Source organism: Rhinopithecus roxellana, chromosome 4 (genome assembly GCF_007565055.1).
Source record: "Rhinopithecus roxellana isolate Shanxi Qingling chromosome 4, ASM756505v1, whole genome shotgun sequence".
NCBI lineage: Eukaryota > Metazoa > Chordata > Mammalia > Primates > Cercopithecidae > Rhinopithecus > Rhinopithecus roxellana.
This window is the reverse complement of record NC_044552.1, coordinates 109,412,063-109,431,427: the sequence shown is the minus strand read 5'-3', so window position 1 is coordinate 109,431,427 and position 19,365 is coordinate 109,412,063.

The following is a 19,365-nucleotide window of genomic DNA, read 5'->3' as shown; positions in this document are numbered from 1 at the left end:
TGCTGAAGTATATATTATTGGTTTGTTATTGCTATTCTGTGATGAAAGTTGGGAAGACTTTAAGTAGAAGGCTTCTCATGGTGGCTTACCAAGACTCAGATCATCCTTCACCTCTTGCTGAGAGCCTTCAACTCGCAGGTTTTGCCAGGCCACACTTCCTTTGGGTTGCTGTTAGAGGACAACTGAGCATGGCAGTGCTTTCAGAGTCAGGCCATTCCCACCCAACCCAGTGTGGGGCTCCTCTAACATAAACTTTTCTCGGAATTTCTCTTCAGCTTGGCTGAGCCCTTCTGAGAACTGCATCTCTGTCTGAAGCTCTTCCCACTCACTTGGATTCCAGCTTGTTTCAAATATGGCTTTCAAAGCAGCAATGTTCGGTTTTTGCAGATAGTTATTTTCCACAGTAAGGCCAACTTAATATTTAAGGATATGAAAAAGAAACTGACAGAAAGACAACAGAAGTAAAAAGAACCAAAGTGCAGATTATAAAGAGTAAGGGAACAATAATGCTTTGAAGAAAGCATGCCATGACAACAATGCAGATTACCCAACTTCCTGGATATTTTCGACTTTAGCTCATACTTATGTAAGCCAAATCACAGTAATTGGCAGTCATGGCATGCTTACCAGGAAATAAGCAATTTCCTAAGTAATTTATGTTCATTTTTCATTTAACTTTTATGGGATCTCTATGGCAGAGATACTATTTACCCAATTTGCTGATGAGGTAACCGATTATTTGAGAGATAAATATTTTCACAAAGGCATAACAACATGAATTAGTGGATCATGGATTTAAACCCAGTTTTGAATAATTCTAAAGTCCAACCAATTAGCCACAATAGTATACTGGCTTCCAACCAAATGTTCAGACCAACTCTTTTGGAAGTCTCAAGTAAAATCTCATTATCCTCTTTTCCATCTGAAAAATTCCTTTTTGGAGATAATTATTCATTTAAAAAACATCTACCTATATAGGTGTATATTTGTGTGTCTGTACCCGAAGTTCTCCATTAAACAAGAAGTGATGGTACAACTTGTGCATCGAAACGATAAAACATACTTGTTTATTGTCTTGAGATTCTTCAATTGGTTAGTTAAAACTGGTAACAGGCATTTGTGTTATTGACCAATTTTTATCTTTAGCCTCAAAGACAATTAAAATCAAGAGATGAATAAAAAATAAGTCTCTTGAAAAATAATAATATGCTTACTTTATGAACATACACACACAAGCACCTGAAATTCCTAAAATTATTGTACAAAATTAGAGGCCTCTAGACATTAATTCTACAAGTTACTCCAACTATCAACAATATTTTTATGATTTTTGAGCACAGAGAGATTTTGTTCACCTCTATCCCTACAGCAAGTAATAAATATTTATTGATATAATTTCAAATAAATGCTTTTCTTTTATAGAATTCAAAGAAACATCAAAAGTATATTTTTCTAAAACAAAAAATGACTTTCTGTTTAGTCAATCGTTCTAACTTCTCTAAAGATACTTTTATCTTTATATAATTTGTAGCCATGCTATTTCACCAATTTGTAAATCAGCTTAAAAAATCAAACGAGAGTTAAATAAATTTCACCTAATCTATTTAAATAAGTATAGTAGTCAATAGTATATTTGCTCTACATTCAATAGTTCCAAAGCTTCACTTCTTTGACTTTTTATTTTAAGATAGCTTTAGCCTATTCTTATTGTTCTTAAAACTGCTCCTTGATTTATTTTTGTTGTGTGTTCCTAAAAGTTATTCAGTAGCCTAATTAGGTATTCATTTTGACATTCTGGTCCCAGAAGAAATAACATTAACTCAATACTTATCCATCTGGTTATCAGTTATAGCTTGTGAGTTGCAGCTTGTAATTTTCCAGGGACATGTGGGCACCCTTCCAGTTAGGCTATTAAAGTCTCTTACACTCTAACAACATGCTAATTAATATCCTTTCACATTTGTGGATACACAGCAACACACTGCCGTATAGAGGAAATTTCATTTATTCAATATTGAAGTGTAGAAATTTTAATTTAAAAATTAAGCCAGAAATTATTTATATAACTATATTTTCTGAGAAACCAAAACCTTTTATCTTCAATTTTATGAAACTGTTTAATTCATACATCATCATAAATTTAATATCCATCACTGTAAAAACTGTGCACTGTGTAAAAGTATCTTTAAACCTACATTCATAGAAGGGTGTTTCCTAGCAACCCCATACAATCAGGACCAATCCTTAGCTGAATTATGACTCAAAGTGCTGTTAGAAGTAAAAATTTGCATGAGAAAGAGACCAATGTCTGTTCTGATTAGGAACAACAGCTCTTTCCTAATATTGGTCAGCAGCAGTCCAAAATCAGGCAGCTGTTTAGAAATGTCTTTGTTTTTATGAAATTTTGCCTGAGGAAGGAAAAGTATTACATCCCCATAGACAGTACACAGTCCACCAAAACTTCAGAAATTAATCCAGACAAATCAGAGATCTTACCTCTACAATACATTAAAAGCAGTTGCTTCCTTTAATTTTGTTTAAATGTATTAATTCACTGCTATCTATTTTTACCTGGTAAATATAGTATTCACTGTTGCTTACTGTAAGGACTAAACATTAGTTAATGGTCTTATAGAGAATAGTTATTGTATTTAATCTGTATCCTTTATATATACATGTACTTGCACATTATCTTCCCTTTGTTGACTTCTGTTGTCCCTGAATATAAATTTCAGAACAGTTCATTTCAAATTATTCCAGTCTTTATCAATGCTTTCCCATAGTAACAATATCAAGCCAAAGAGATTTGACTTATTTATATTTATTTTAGGGAAAGAAAGTTGCATTATTTCAGAATTAGAATAAATACAAAACCTCAGTAAGTTAACTTACCACTATTTAATTTTTATTTTCTGTTAATTTTTTTTGTCATTGTTATTTTATACTCATATTACTAAGTAGAAAACATTCCTGCCATCAAATAGGTCATGTAATACATTTGGGACTATATAAAAACACAAAAACTATCAGATCCAGATGAACTATGATTACTGCTACTACTAAAGTCTCAAAGACCATACAGAGGGATGGCCTGAGGAACACTACATCCCAAATTTAGAAACCACATCTGCTCCTGGAGCTAAATTACAGCATATACTGTAAAGATTATTTTCAGCATAAATTTACCCTAGAAAAATACAAACAAGGTATGGAAGCGAACAATAAACACTAAAATAATTAGACTATTCTGAAAATGTTGCTTGGAATTTATTAGATAATAAATACCCGATACATAAAGAAGGATTTAGGGTACCAAGTGGAATAAACAAGCTTGTAGGAACTAGATCTATTTATTAAAGTCTAAGCACAGATCCTCTTCTCAGAGAGCATGCAATTAATAGTACATACCAGAACACACAAACACACACACACACACACACACACATATACATTATATTAAAATTATTTCATTTTTAAAAAGGAGCTATTAAAGAATTTTTTTTTTTTTGTTTTAGATGGAGTCTCACTCTGTTGCTAGGCTGGAGTGCAGTGGCGCGATTTCGGCTCACTGCAACCTCTGCCTCCAGTGTAAGAAATATTTTTAAATGATCTTGAAACCTCTCGGATTTCTTTTTCTTTTAATATATCCCATACAATTAACAATATCCTGAATCTTTAGAAATATGATTGTCTATTTCACATAGTTGGAGAAATATGATTAAAAGCAGCATTACCTCCCAACACAGAAAACCTATCCACAGACAGAAAAGAAATAATTTTTATTACTCAATATTCAACCAGAACGTATATCACAAGCAATCTGCTAAGAGATTTCCAAAGACAGAAGAAAAATCTCACACTTTTAAGTAGCCAAGCAGATACAATCCATAACATACATGTTTTCAAGATTAAACAATTGCTAGTCCTCAAGTAAGAGGACCTGACAGCACCATTTGTCGTACATAGTTCATCCTAAATTTACTTAGTAGTGTTGGGGCACAGAAAATGATAGCCAAAAATATGGCACTTTGGTATACTGAATGTTTTTATCAGAGGCACTCAAACCAGAGTGACTCCATCTTGAACAGGGGCTGAGTAAAATGAGGCTGGGACCTGCTAGGCTGCATTCCCAGGAGGCTAAGCATTCTAAGTCACAGGATGAGAGAGGAGGTCTGCACAAGATACAGGTCACAAAGACCTTGCTTATAAAACAGCATGTGGTAAAGAAGCTGGCTAAATCCCACCAAAACCAAGATGGTCTCCTCTGATCATCCTTACTGCTCTTTATACACTAATTATAATGCATTAGCATGCTAAAAGACACTCCCACCAGTGCCATGACAGTTTACAAAAGCCATGGCAACTTCAGGAAGTTACCCTACACGGTCTAAAACGGGGAGGAACTTTTTCAGTTCTGGGAATTGCCCACCCCTTTCCCAGAAAAATCATGAATAATCAACCTTTTGTCTAGCGTATAACCAAGAAATAACTGTAAGTATAATTACTTGAGCAGCCCACACTGCTTCTCTGTTTATGGAGCAGCCATTCTTTATTCCTTTTACTTTCTTAATAAACTTGCTTTTGCTTTATTCTATGAACTCGCCCCGAGTTCTTTCTTCCACGAGATCCAAGAATCCACTCTTGGAACCCCTTGTCCAGTAACATTTTGAATTAAGAAAAATTGAATGGACTCCAATATTAGCCTCAGAACCAAGATCTCTCTCTTATCTTTCCTTGGCCCCCTGTCTGTTTCTTTTCTGAAGCACCAAATATCCTTATCTGACTAAGAGTTTCTTTCCAGAACAAATGCAATTGTCTTAAGACCCTCTCCCTAGGAATCTCACAAAATAACTGGGAAATCAGTATGGTGGCTCACACCTTTAATCCCAGCACTTTGGGAGGCAGAGGCAGGAGGATCCTTTGAGGCCAGGAGCTCAAGATCAGCAGGAGCAATATAATAAAATCCTGTTTTTAGAAAAAAAAAATAAAAGGATTGCTTGAGGCCAGGAATTCAAGGCTGCAGTGAGCTATGATCATATCACTGTACTTCAGCCTGGGCAACAAAGCAAAACTCTGACTCTAAAAAAAGTAAAAAAAAAAAAAAAAAAAAAAAGGCAAAATGAAAAAAACAAAAAAGATCAACCACCTGAGACGAGAAGAGACTGGGAGAAATATCACCACACCCAGATAATTTCCTTTATTCTTCTGAGGCCAGCTCCAAACTAGGTTTTATCTGCATAGTAAGACAAATTTTGTTCACAGTTAAGTTTTACCTCTCAGCTTCCCTTTACCAGAGCTCACAGGAACTTTGCCACAGGCCATTGTTCTTTGGGCTCGCTCATTTTCCCGAAAATCATCTACTCCTACAACCCCCAGCACCCTTTCGCCTATGAAGAAGGGCATAGACAAATCTAGGCCTCGTTGGATTATTGGATAATCATTCTCCTGCACTTAAACACATTTTTAAAAAATGCATACTTTTTTCTCCCAGTAATACTGCCTTTTGTAAGTTCATTTTCAGGAACCTTTAGCGGGGGAAAGGAAAACTTTTCCTCTTCATCCCTACAGTAGCTAGGATGACCATCTGTGGTAGCTAAATAGCTTTATCCAAAGGAAAAAGAAACTTCTCAGGTCTCTATAACAGGAGGTAATTTAGTAACTTGGAGCAAGGCACCCACATAAGTTAGGCTTCTACCCTCCCACAGAAGCTGGGAGACAGGGGCACCATCCTCCTCGAAAATTCTATTTCAAAGAGATGATTCCCAGGTTCTTAACAAAGACATTCCTGTATCTCGAAGTTTGCAAGAGGTTTATTTAGCTATCAAAAGAGCATTATGAGACATTCAAACACATATAAAAAGCACTTCAAAGTGACAAGAAAGAGTTTGCAAGTATTCTGAAGTAAATACCTTAAGAAAAAGCTGGGGCAGGTGGCAAGGGTCTCTTCCCTTATTTTCAATGGGGATAATTAAGCCTTTTTATTTTTGATTTGCATTTGCTTTTATAATACATGTGATTCTACCCTAAATGTAGCAGATCCTTAAAAGATTAGGAACTCTCAACTTACATTAACATCTGTAGCTGTACATGCTATCTTTTTCCTAACACTCAGTTATTTTTCCAACTTATTTTAGGCTCAGGGATTACATGTGCAGGTTTGCTACATGGGTAAATTACAAGTCATGGGGGGTTGGTGTACACATAATTTTGTCACCCAGGTCATCAACATAATAGCTGATAGGTAGTTTTTCAACCCACCCCCGCCTCCCACCCTCCCATGTCAAGTAGTCCCAGTGTCTATTGTTGCCATCTTTGTGTCCGCATGTACTCAATATTTAGCTCCTCCTTATAAGTTAGAACATACGGTATTTGTTTTTCTCTTTCTGTTTTTCCCTGTGGTTAATTGCCTCTAGCCACATCCATGTTGCTGTAAACGATATGATTTCATTCATTTTTATGGCTCTGTAGTATTCCATGGTGTATATGTACCATATTTCTTTATCTAGTTTATCATTGATGCGTATCTAGGTTGCTTCCATGTCTTTGCTATTGCAAATAGTGCTGCAATGAACATACATGTGCACATATCTTTTTGGTAGAACGTTTTATTTTCCTTTGGGTATATACCCAGTAGTGGGATTGCTGAGTTGCATGGTAGTTCTGTTTCAGAATCTTTGGAAAACCTGTACAGTTTTCCACAGTGGTTGAGCTAATTTACATTCTCATCAGAAGTATGTAAGTGTTCCCTTTTCTCTGCAACCTCAGCAATATCTGTTTTGTTTTTTTTTTTGACTTTTTAATAATATATATTTTGACTGGTTTGAAATGGTTATGAGTCAGCCAAATGCCTAGGCAGATAAAAACAGGTCCTCAGAGAATCTCCAACACACCCCACAAGTTTTTAAATCAGATGCTTTTGTGCAGATAAGGGAATCTGCCCAGAGCTAGCCATACCCACAGCAGACTGGTGCCAGACATGTGCACTGGGGGGAAATGGGTGAAGCCACGGGGAATTCACACCTTATGCAGGAGAGGCGCCTCCTCTCTTCTGTTCCTGTATGGTGGCCTCGGATTCGATCTGTGAGGTTGGAGGCCTGTTATCCTCTCACTTTGCTGAGAGTTTTTCCTTTTTTCTTTTTTTTTTTTTTTCTTTTTCCTTTTTCACCCAATATAACGCTGCCCTACTCACCCTTCAATGTATCTACGTGCCTAAGTTTTCCTGCTTGCGTGATAAGGAGCTGGATTTTAGCTAAACTAAGTAGCAAAATTCTGCAATATTTTGGCATCTCTGGGTGGGCTCAGCTTCAAAAGTTCTTATTTGAGATTCTTTGTGGAATAGAGTTCCATCAATGCCGATCTAAAAGGCTTATGTCGAAATAATTATTCTTGCTGCACTTTATGCAAATAATCAGACTAAGTATAAGAATAAAGTCTATTTTGCAAAAAAAATGCAGTCCTATCATGAATTGTTTTTAACAGAAACGAGGACCAGAGAGAAATTATGTTTCAAAACTTATCATCATTAGAATCTACACTCATTAGTTGTTTTTAAGTTTTTGCCTACATTTTAGACTAACCCTGTTTGTTCCTGTGAACCAACCAGCAATCTCCAGCTGCAGCTCAGAAGGAATGAAAGTGGATACGTGATGTAAAAATCTGGATCAATATTATCCTGCAAATCCTGCCAGGTGATGGGAATAAATAGGGTGCCCATTACCTGGAGGTTTCCTCTTTGGGAAAGTAAGACCAATGGAACTAACAAAAGCCAAGCCTCATCGCCCAAATCTTAGCAAGCATAACTAGATGTACTACCAAGTTATGCCACCAAGGATGTCTTGGGTGTGTCACAAGACATCTTTTCCTCTCCTTTGGTGGAGGACAAATAAATCCCACAGCTTTGCCTTAGCATTTGGCTTATGATAAGGAATCCATGCAACCCCCCTGGAAGACACAGTTTTGACCCAAACGCAATTCCAAGCTTCAGGTCAAAGTCTTAGGAAAAAAAAATTGCATCTGAGGGATCCGGAAGCAGATGATAATGGAAGTTAAAAGGCACAGCGCAGGTGAGCAGGACTAATTCCTGCCAATTAAGCTGAGTTTCCCATTTCATGGGTAAATATCACACTGGCATCCATGGCAATAAGTAAGTTCTAGGGAATTCAAAGACTACTGAAAGCAGAGGAGATAGGGTGCACATGGGTAAGAGCGGATACTCCCACCCTCTAGGTCCCCTGTTAACACAGGTAAAAGCCACTTTGACACCCATGGGTGGCACCCCGTCACAGTCACCAGGACTCGGGGATACAAGGACGGAAGATAGAGCAATGCCTCACTTTCTCTCCCTCACTTATCCTGGATATTTGCTAGGAAGAGAAAGGAACCAGGGGCACCTGTTTCCCTCTTTCTAGATGAGTAGCCATTTACCTTCAGCCTGTACCCCTTAAGAATGCATTCTGAACCCTTGGGATTCCTCTGAAGAAATGCCTTCTTTTTTCTTTTTTCCTCCTCTTTCTTCACATCACTGGTAGGTAATCATGTCTCTGTACTACAAGACACTCCCCTTAAATGCGTCCTCCAAACTGGGAAAAGTTAATTTCCCAAAGTTTAGACTGATTGGCTTAGGATTGGGCTCAGGGGAAGGGAAGCCAGAAGACTGGCATGTCGGCAAAAGAGTAAAAGTTGTTTTTACTCTTTTGTCATGCTTTTGGCCTCCTCCCTGTGCAAACTGGCAAAAGGCCTCAGGATTTTTGAGCTGTCTTTTTCCCTGCTTGCTTCACTTTAATACATGATTTCTAATAACCTGGTTTGTCTCTTCTTGCCTTCAGACCATCAAACTCCAAATGGTCACGCAGGCGGAGCCTCAGACCATGGCCCCTTTTGCTGGGTACACTTAGGCCCCTGAAGAAGACCTGACTTCCATTTTCCCAAAACAGCGCCCCCTTTAAGTAGGAAGCAGTTAAGATTGGTATTCATCTTTGCCCTTGTCCTTATCCTTATCCTTAAACTTTATCCTAACAGCAGAAAGATGTACTTCTTTTTGTTTGTTTGTTTGTTTGTTTGTTTTTTGTTTTTTTGTTTTTTTTTTTTTGAGACAGAGTCTCGCTCTGTCGCCCAGGCTGGAGTGCAGTGGCCAGATCTCAGCTCACTGAAAGCTCCGCCTTCGGGGTTTACGCCATTCTCTTGCCTCAGCCTCCCGAGTAGCTGGGACTACAGGCGCCCGCTACCTCGCCCGGCTAGTTTTTGGTATTTTTTAGTAGAGACGGGGGTTTCACCGTGTTAGCCAGGATGGTCTCGATCTCCTGACCTCGTGATCCGCCCGTCTCGGCCTCCCAAAGTGCTGGGATTACAGGCTTGAGCCACCGCGCCCGGCCAAGATGTACTTCTTTAGAGCTGCGAATGAGATGACCAAATGCCTAGGCAGATAAAAGGGGTACCTGGAGAATCTTTGACCTACCCCCAAAGTGTTTACATCAGATGCTTTTATGCAGATGAGGGAATCTGCCCAGGGCTTGTCTGGTCATGCCCACAGCAGACTGGAGCCTGACTTGTGCACTGGGGAAAGTGGGTCAAGCCGCGGGGAATTTGCACCTTATGCAGGAGGGGCGCCTGCTCTCTTCTGTTCCTGTGTGGTGGCCTGGGATTCAATATGTGAGGCTGGGAGCCTGTTAGCAGGAAACCTTCTTACTTTACTGAGAGTTTTTCTATTTGTTCACCCACTAAAATCCTGCTCTCCTCACCCTTCAATGTGTCCATGTGCCTAAGTTTTCCTGCATGTGACAAGAACAACCTAGGTTTTAGCTGAACTAAGGAGCAAAATTCTGCAACAATATCTTATTGTGGCTTTGATTTGCATTTATCTAATAATTGGCAACATTTAGCATTTTTTCATATATTTGTTGGCCATATGTTTTGAGAAGAGTCTGTTCATGTCCTTTGCCCATTTTTAATGGGGTTGTTTTCTTCTTTGTTGAATTACGAAATTTCCCTATAGCTTGCAGATATTAGACCTTTGTGAGATACATAGTTTGCAAAATTTTTCCCATTCTGTAGGTTGCCTATTTACTCTTTTGATAGTTTCTTTTGCTGTGTAGAAGCTCTTCAGTTTAATTAGGTTATACTTATCAATTTTTGTTTTTGTTTCAATTGCTTTCAGGGACTTACATAAGTTATTTACCAAGGCCAATATCCAGAATGGTATATCCTAGGTTTTCTTCTAGACTTCTTATAGTTTTATGTCTTATATTTTATCTTTATCCATCTTGAGTTAATTTTTGTGTATTGTGTAAGGAAGAAGTCCAGTTTCAATCTTCTGCATAACAGTTTTACTGGCATTTGTTTTCTAATAATTATAGTTACCACATCCCAATAGCTTATTTTAGTATGCTTTAAACAAACTGAGAACAAGCGATAGAGGTGAGAACTAATGGAAAATAGAGGTAAGAATTATAATTTCTGAATAACAATGTAGAGTAAATATTGGCAGATACATAATTATACATCAGGATACTAATAACTAACTTGTATATTAGTGAAATTACTTTTGATAATTTATACTTTTTTCAACAAAATAGCTTATTTTTCTGGTTATATAAATGATACATACACATTATGAAATGGTAAGTAATATATACATCTAAGTACAGGAAGCAGCATGAGTTATCTGATATCTCACATTTGCACTGAGCTAAATGCCATTATTATTTTGTGACTCACCTTTCATAAATTTCAGTTGATTCTTTACTTTGGAGTTTTTTCTATTAGGAGATAATATGAAGCACAATAAATATATTGCAAACATATAAATAATACTTAATGTTCCAAAATGATTTATTACATAATTTCTATAGAACATGATTTATTTAATCTCTGGGGATCTAAAACTGCATTTTTTTATTGGATATGATAAAAGGAGGGTTTTATTTTGTCTTGTTATACAAAGCAAGTTCTTATTAACAAGCAGTATAAACTGGATAATTTGTGCAAAAGGGAATTTGTTGGAAAAATATTTGGGGCAGAGAGGCGCCCTAAGACACTGAATTGACAGAAAACTGGAGGATCAGGCTTGGAACTAAGCAGGACTGGTCATCTAAGACACACATAGGCATTAAGGATCCCAGCAAGTGTCTCCCTGTCTGAAAGCCTAAAGGGGAGGTTGGAGGAAGGGGAGGGGGACAATTGCCAACCAATCATTCTCAGACTTGCAGCAACTGCTTGAGATCCAAATACCTGGAAAAGAGCTCCTGATTAATCTTCCATGATGGAAGATGGCCTGTTGAATTACCATCCTAGAAAGACTACACACAGTAAGGAATAGTTATTTACCCACTAGGAAATGAGAAGCTGTGTCCAGAATTTATTCCTTCTGGTGGAATTCCTTCTTGGTCTCACTGCCTTCAAGAATGAAGCCGCAGACCTCACGGTGAGTGTTACAGCTCTTAAAAGTGACGCGCCTGGAGTTTGTTCCTCCCGGTGGGTTCGTGGTCTTGCTGACTTCAGGAGTGAAGTGGCAGACCCTCGCGGTGAGTGTTACAGCTCTTAAAGGTGGTGCGGACCCAAAGGGTGAGCAGCAGCAAGATTTATTAGGAAGAGCCAAAGAACAAATCTCCCACAGTGTGGAAAGGGACCCGAGTAAGCTTCCGCTTCTGGCTCAGGTGGTCAGCTTTTATTCCCTTATTTGGTCCCGCCCATGTCCTGCTAATTGATCCATTTTACAGAGTGCTGATTGGTGCATTTACAATCTTTTAGCTAGACACAGAGCGCTGATTGGTGCATCTACAATCCTCTAGCCAGACAGAAAAGTTCTTCAAGTCCCCACTCAACCCAGGAAGTCTAGCTGGCTTCACCTCTCAATACAATCAGGAAGAGATAATGGATTCTGCACAACTAAAAAATGTCAAATCACCTTAACAATGCCCAACAAATATTTGTTTTCTGTATATCCTTTTGTGACTTCATAAGAAATCGTGCATTTAATAATTTTGATAACATTGGATTTTAACATAAATGACATCACACTCATATTTTTGTTTAGTAAAAAATAAAAAATTCTAGATACAAAATGTAAAACAATTTTTATGAAACTCAGCCCAAGTCTAAGAGTATGAATACTGACTTTATTGCATGCGAGGACCTAGCTTAGAAAGTTTCTCAACTCTTGGTTACACTCATTTTTGCTTTCTTAGTCACTTAATTCTCTGCCTTGCTCTATTATCAACTGCTTAAATACTCCTTAACCCTCCTGTTCCTACTGAATCTTCACTTTCCTATATTTTATTTGAATTACTTGCTCTCTGCAAAGGTCATACTTTAGTAATTGTTTTTGAGTTCCAGTCTCTACATGTCTCTTAACTGTCAAGACAAAAAGACACCTGAATAAAACAATGACAAAAACAATAAAAATTATTTTGGAAGGTAACTGAGGAATATTTATCCTTGATAAATCCTCCCAAATACAAATGCTACTTTTTTTAAAAAAAGACTCTATTGTATGATTTAAATCCCCCAGGTCATGACTCAATTTTTCTCTAAGACCTTTCGCCTCACAGAATTTTCTGAAAGGTGGAGCTAATTGTAGAAAGCTCTACCCTTCATCCAAATGTTTATTTCAAATAAGTTCCTCTCTGAAAAAGGGAGAGAATACACTTTCTCTTTGTTCCAAAAAAAAAAAAAAAAAAAAAAGTCTGCTTTCCTCCAAAGTATCTACTTTCCTTGAGCATTCAGGTACAGACCATGCCAGTGCCCAGCAAATTCTTATAAACAAAAATCTCACCAAAGTTCTCTGGTTTTTCCCTGAATATTAGGATTCCCCCAGTCTGTGCCACTAGCACAGATGAATTGAGCCCCAGAAATCCACGACTTAGTAACACACATGCCTCCCCTTCTAAGTGCTACAGAATTTCTCTTTTGATGGAATCTCTCATACCTTAAATGAATTATAAAATGTTATTAAAAGTTTATTTATATCCTCTGATTCAAGCAGAGAAAGACATTGATGACATTAAAGCTGGCCTCAGAAGCATCTAGCAGAAATATTCGCTTCTGTGGATATACCTTTATTTTTAAACCCTGTATTGGGAAGAAATGTTGGAGCAGGAGTTTAATATCTATCCTACTATCTGTGGAGATGAGATTTTGAAACTAGTCTCATACAGAAACATAGTGATTATTATACCTTGCTTGGGCTTAAACTGACACAGACACAGACACACGCACACATACACAAACTCTATCAGGAATAGACATAGGAGTCAAACATATGGAGATCCAAATAACAGCTTTATTATTTATAAAGCTGATTTGGAGAACACCATAGCTGTGTTCAAAAACAGACTTACTAACATGCTGTCTATAAATCTAGACCTTAGGACACCACATCCAAGAGAGTTCAAAAGATAGATCAGATACATTGTGAAATTTTTCAATGCTTCATCCCCACTAGCCCTGATATTGTAGCCTTGCTACTAAGTGCTGCCTGTCATTAAGCAGCATGAACATCAGCTTCTGACCCCAACCAAGACCTACTGAATCAGAGCCCGTGTGTCAGCAAAGTCCGTGGGGGATATGAATATACATTAAAGTGTGAGAAGTGCTGCTCCAGATGGTGAGAGATGGGCTTCCAGTGTTTCCCAAATATTCTCAGGACCCTTCCTTAGAGATTCTGAAACAGCAAGATGGATCTTGAAAATTTGCATTTTAAAAATCACTCCAGATCGTTGTTATTATCTTTGGAGTTTGGAAAGAATAAATTAGTGCTTCTGAAATGTTAATGGTATATGAACCACCTAAGGGTTTTGTTAAAAAGTAGGTACTGATTCAATAGGTCTAGGATCAGCCCTGAAATTCTGATTTCTTCTTTTCCTGTAATTGCAGTCTCAACATGTTGCACAGGCTGGTCTCGAACTCGTGGGCTCAAGTGATTCTTCTGCCTCAATCACCTCAGTTGTTGGGATTGCAGGCGTGAGCCACCATCCCAGCACCCTAAGATTCTGATTTCTAAGAAACTTACAGATGATGGTATTGATGCTCATCCACAAACTGTGTTTGACAGGTGGGGGTATTCACCACTATACTAACGAGGAAGACAAATCACATTTTACATAGAGTCATGCTTCCTCCCTAGTAGCAGGAGCCCAGCAAATCTTTTATATAGATTGTGGGCAAGCCCAAGAGAGCTAGGGACAAGGTAGAACCACACAGGCCCAGCAAAACGTCCTCTACTGAATACATGCTTCACTTCTTCTCTGCAAATGAACAGGTCAACAGAGCTCGGGAGAGGGGCAGAACTTATCTTCCCAACACTGTTACCACTTGGGGAATGAAACAGAAACACTTTAGAAATATAAGGCTTAGGAGAACAGGGTTCTCGACTCACAGGCCCAACAATTCACTGATGTTACTGGTCTCTCAGGGGTGGAGGCAAACAGTGAGATAGGCACCCTGAGGGCCACCTCCAGCACCAACCACTGCCCTGTTATATGCACTGGCACTGCTGGTGAGCATTGCCCTTTGCCTCAACATGCTTCTGGACCCAGACCAGAGCAGTTCATCAATCAAATCGGTCCAACAATGTGTGAGGCTCAGCCTCCTCCCCAACCTATTTTCCATCTTAAGTTAAACTCAGCCACTTTGCAAACACAGCTCACCCAAGATAATGTATTGAGTCTATATATTATTGTAAAGACACAATAGTAATAATATCCAAAAATACAATAATAGTAATAGCAATATGTCCCAAATTTCAATATTAACCTTCCATCCTTTAATTTTTAAGGAAAAATTAAAATTCAAAGATTAGATCACTTTTCCTCATAAAGATCAAAGTAAATCCTGAATTACAAAGTTAACATTAAAGATAAAGGAATTTCCAGTCAGACGTGGTGGCTCATGTCTATAATCCCAGCACTTTGGGAAGCCAAGGAAGACAGATCACCTGAGGTCAGGAATTCGAGACCAGCCTGGCTAACATGGTGAAACCCCATCTCTACTAAAAATACAAAAATTAGCCGGGCGTGGAGGCGTGCACCTGTAATTGCAGCTACTGGGGAGGCTGAGGCAGGAGAATTGTTTGAACCCAGGAGGCAGAGGTTGTAGTGAGTCGAGATCACACCACTGCACTCCAGCCTGGGCAACGGAGTGAGACTCAGTCTCAAATAAATAAATACATACAAACATACATACATACATATAAAAATAAAAGAAGCAATTTTCCCCAAATTCTCGATCCCCACCACTTTAGACCCACTGAATTGAAACCTCTGAGGATTGAACCAGAAAATTTACATTTTGAACAAGTCCCGTGAGGATGGTGATATTTTGGGCTGGGAACCCCACTAGAAACACTGCATTAGCGGGCACCAAAATGGTTTACCTAACAATGGTTAGGTTTACCTAACAAAACTTGAGAGCCTTTCTTTTAAAGCAAAACAAACAAAAGCAGAAGCTATGCTTTTAGTGACAAGAGGCTTTACTGGAACTAAGAGCTTTCCCTTTCTTAATGACCTAATTCCTCCCTCAACCATGCTGCTTCCATCGGTCAGCAGCAAAGCGCCATTCATGGCACCCAGGCCTGTGCTGAACGAAAAATAAATCCATCACCAGTGAACAATGGCTTCCACTTCTGTAACTGGAAAAAGTTGATCTAAATCAAATGCATTAAACTTTTCAATTTATTTGCTAAGTGAAGGCTTGGGTCCATTTCAAAGGGTTATCTAGTTCATGCACCTTCTTCTGGGTTTTATAGATGCTAATAAATCAGACTTCTATTCAGATATATGATTTGAAATCAAATGGGAAACAATAGTTTTAATACTGATGTGACAAAGCTGGAATAGAAAATGCAACCTAGATTCACAGGGAAAATAGAATTTCTAACACACACACACACCCCTCTTCCCAAATCCACTGGAGGTAGAATCTTCCTCATATCTGTTAAGCATCAAGAACTGGAACCAAAAAAGCTATGCTCCTACCCTGCCTCTACATGGTCCTGAACCATTCCCCTAGGATCACTGATTAGAGCCCATCAGAACAGGAGCAAAAGAAGGTTACTGCCTTGTACATGTGGATAAATTGGAGAGCAGTGCCTTTCTCTCAATATCAGTTAAATGAGCAAATTATTTGTTTGCCCAAGAGAAGAGTAAAGAAGTCAGATTACTTTCTCAATATCTCCTCCTCTCCTAAGAAAGTTAGTGAAAATTCTTTCATGGAAATAGGAGGAAAGAGTAGAAGAGTTCTAACACGTCTCTGTTTTTTGTTTTGTTTTGTTTTGTTTTTTTCCGGAGCCTCACTCTGTCGCCCAGGCTGGAGTGCAGTGGTGCAATCTTGGCTCACTGCAACCTCCGCCTCCTGGGTTCAAGCGATTCTTCTGCCTCAGCTTCCCTAGTAGCTGGGACTACAGGCTCGCGCCACCGCACCCAGATAATTTGTGTATTTTTAGTAGAGATGGGTTTTCACCATGTCGGCCAGACTGGTCTTGATCTCTTGACGTCGTGATCCACCTGCCTCGACCTCCCAAAGTGCTAGGATTACAGACACGAGCCACCGCGCCCAGCCCTAACACTGCTTAAGAAGCAAGAGAGGGTTAGAGGGATACGCGTATTTTTAAACCAGAGCAGCAATTAGTCCCCTTAGTTTGATTACATTTTAGAGACTCATATTTTGTTAATTGATTTAACCCTAAAACAAAGACATAGGGTTTATTTATCTGTGTTGAAAAAAAGTAAGGCTTTATTATAATCTTAATGAGCCAGTCTTTGGTCCATAACTCCTCTTAAGCTCAGTTTGTAGCCACCCAGCAATGCCACATGTTAGAGAGGGAGAGTTAGCCATCACTGAGCCAAACATGACCCATTCTTCATTCTTGGACATAATCGATTCAACAGTTGGTGTCTTGTTCAAGCTGGACGAAGTTTGCTCCCCATAAAAACTGAAAATTAAAACTTGATGTCAGACTTAATCTGGTTCTAATCTTCAAAGGGAGGTGCTAGTCACCATATTACAACAGGAATATTTAATCTGTATTGAGAAAGAATAAAGTAGATACAGAGATGAGTAGATGGAGAAGGCATTCCAGATCTTTATCTAATGTCAACTGAAGAATCACAAGGTTCATCAATTTGAAATGGAAAGCTTTATTTCTCATAAAGGGTTACAAACTGCAGTCTGGCCATTTCATAGGCTGCGAATCATAGCTCTGGCAGAACTCGAGATTAAACACCTGAGGGAAGGGGTAAACGGAATGAGAATTTATACTGAGCACGGTGGCCAAATATACATATTTAATAGGTTATAAGGGAAATGAATATTTATAAAGGGAGAAACATGCACACATACAACTGAGATTCATGCCCTTTCATGGGTGGCATGTTCAAAGAATGGCAGCGTTAGCATAATCTAAGGGCAGAGTTTGGGGCACTCTAATGCTGAAAGGTGAAGCAGAGGACATGAAAACCCTCTGTGCACAACTGTGCATCCTCCACAGACTGGCCAGAAGCACTCTGTCGTTGGTGGTCTCTTATCAGGAAGGAACGCTGGTCAGTTGCTCTATGGAGACAAAAACGAGGTGCAGCAGTCTGGCAGTTGACTAAAATCAGCTGTAGAGTGAGTCTTTCGAAAGGACTGTGTTTTTAACCCTTGGGCAAGAAAGTCTGATGGCAGTGAGCAAGGGAGAAAGTATGATGAGGTGTGTTAACCTCCTGACCTGTGAGGCTGGGAATTCAGTCTTAAGGTTTCTCTGGGGTCCATTGGCCAAGAGAGGGTTTATGCAGTCAGTTAGGAGACTTCAGATTTTATTTTTATTTCTCACTAATTTTTTTCTGAGATCTGGGTGCATCCTTGCTCTTGGTTTTCATGTAACACCTATGACATTTACCTTAAATAAGCCAGTTTCTCTTAGTTGAAATAATAAGGACCCCCCCCGCCAATGCACCTACTTCCAAATGCTTCCGCCTCTGCATCCTCCTGTTTCCCAAGCACATGGGCATAAGCCGCTTGATATCCCTATGTGATTATGATGTCTCCTTCCCTTACTGTCCCTCTATGGCTTCTGATTCATGATTTCTTTTTAAAATAAGGCAGAGGCTATAATAATTTCTTAAAGGATTTATTTTTTCATTGTAATTCTTTTTAAGACAATACATAATGCAGAAAAAACGTTAGACAAAAATACTTGATCTTTTATTCTGTTCAATTCAGCCAGTTCTCACATAGTATATGAAAAATAGGCTCAGTTATAGAAATTGGAAAGATAAAAAGGAAATTGCAATTGAATTGTGAGGACAAGTTAGGCAAACTAACAAGCATAGTACAACAGAATGAATATTATAAATAAACTTGGAACACAATGCTATCACAAGGTAGAAAAGAGAATGCCGAATTCTACTTTGAGAGACTGAATAAGACATCACCGAGGAGGTTAAATTTGTGCTAGGGCTTCAAGTGGAGGTAATTGTATAAATACAGTTACAAATCATGGAAAGTGCATACTCATTAAAGAAATGCTGGCTGCACTTAATGCTAAATAGTTGGACTGAAGCCAACTTGTTAAAGTCCCTAGTAGGGTGATGATTTCATATTCCTGAGGCAAGGAGAAGGCATTAAAGTTTCTAAAAGACAGGAATAATACCGTCATACCTAGGTTTTAGAAAAATAACTCCCAGAGGAATGTGAAATGTGATTATTTATGTGTGCTATTCAGAGAAGGGACTTTAGTTAAAAGGCTTTTGCAGTAATCATGGTAAGAGATAAGTCTCATCTAAGTTTAGAGGGATTAAGGTGAAAGACGCATCAAGAAACATTTTGGAGGTTGAATTGGGAGACTTATTTATAAGACTCACTGACTAGAAAGGCATTGATGTCTAGAGGAAGAGAGGGCTCAAAAAATATACAGTGGTATCATCAGAAAAAACAAGGTCACATTTCCCCATATGAAGGCATGCTTTTGGCAGATCTGCCACTCTTAGCAGTATAAAGATGTCGATAGAAACAGACATAGAGATAGAGAAATAGATGGTATACATACAAATGTAGACACAGATATAGACATAGAGGAAGATAAAGATATAGTTATTGCATAACACTTTGATAAAGCACTGAAAATTTCTGCGAATGGCTTAGGTACCAATATTTTTCACAAACTGCAGAAACTTCTACCTGAACTTAAGCAATTCATTACTGTAACTAGACTTATATGTATCTGCTCGGAAGCATAGCTATAATGCAAGGTACTGGGTAAAATATATATATATATATAAAAGAATCTATATGTATACATACATAAGAATATATATAATATATAAAATATATAAATAATATATAAATATGAGTATATATGTATGAATAAATATATAAAAATAATATATATAAGAA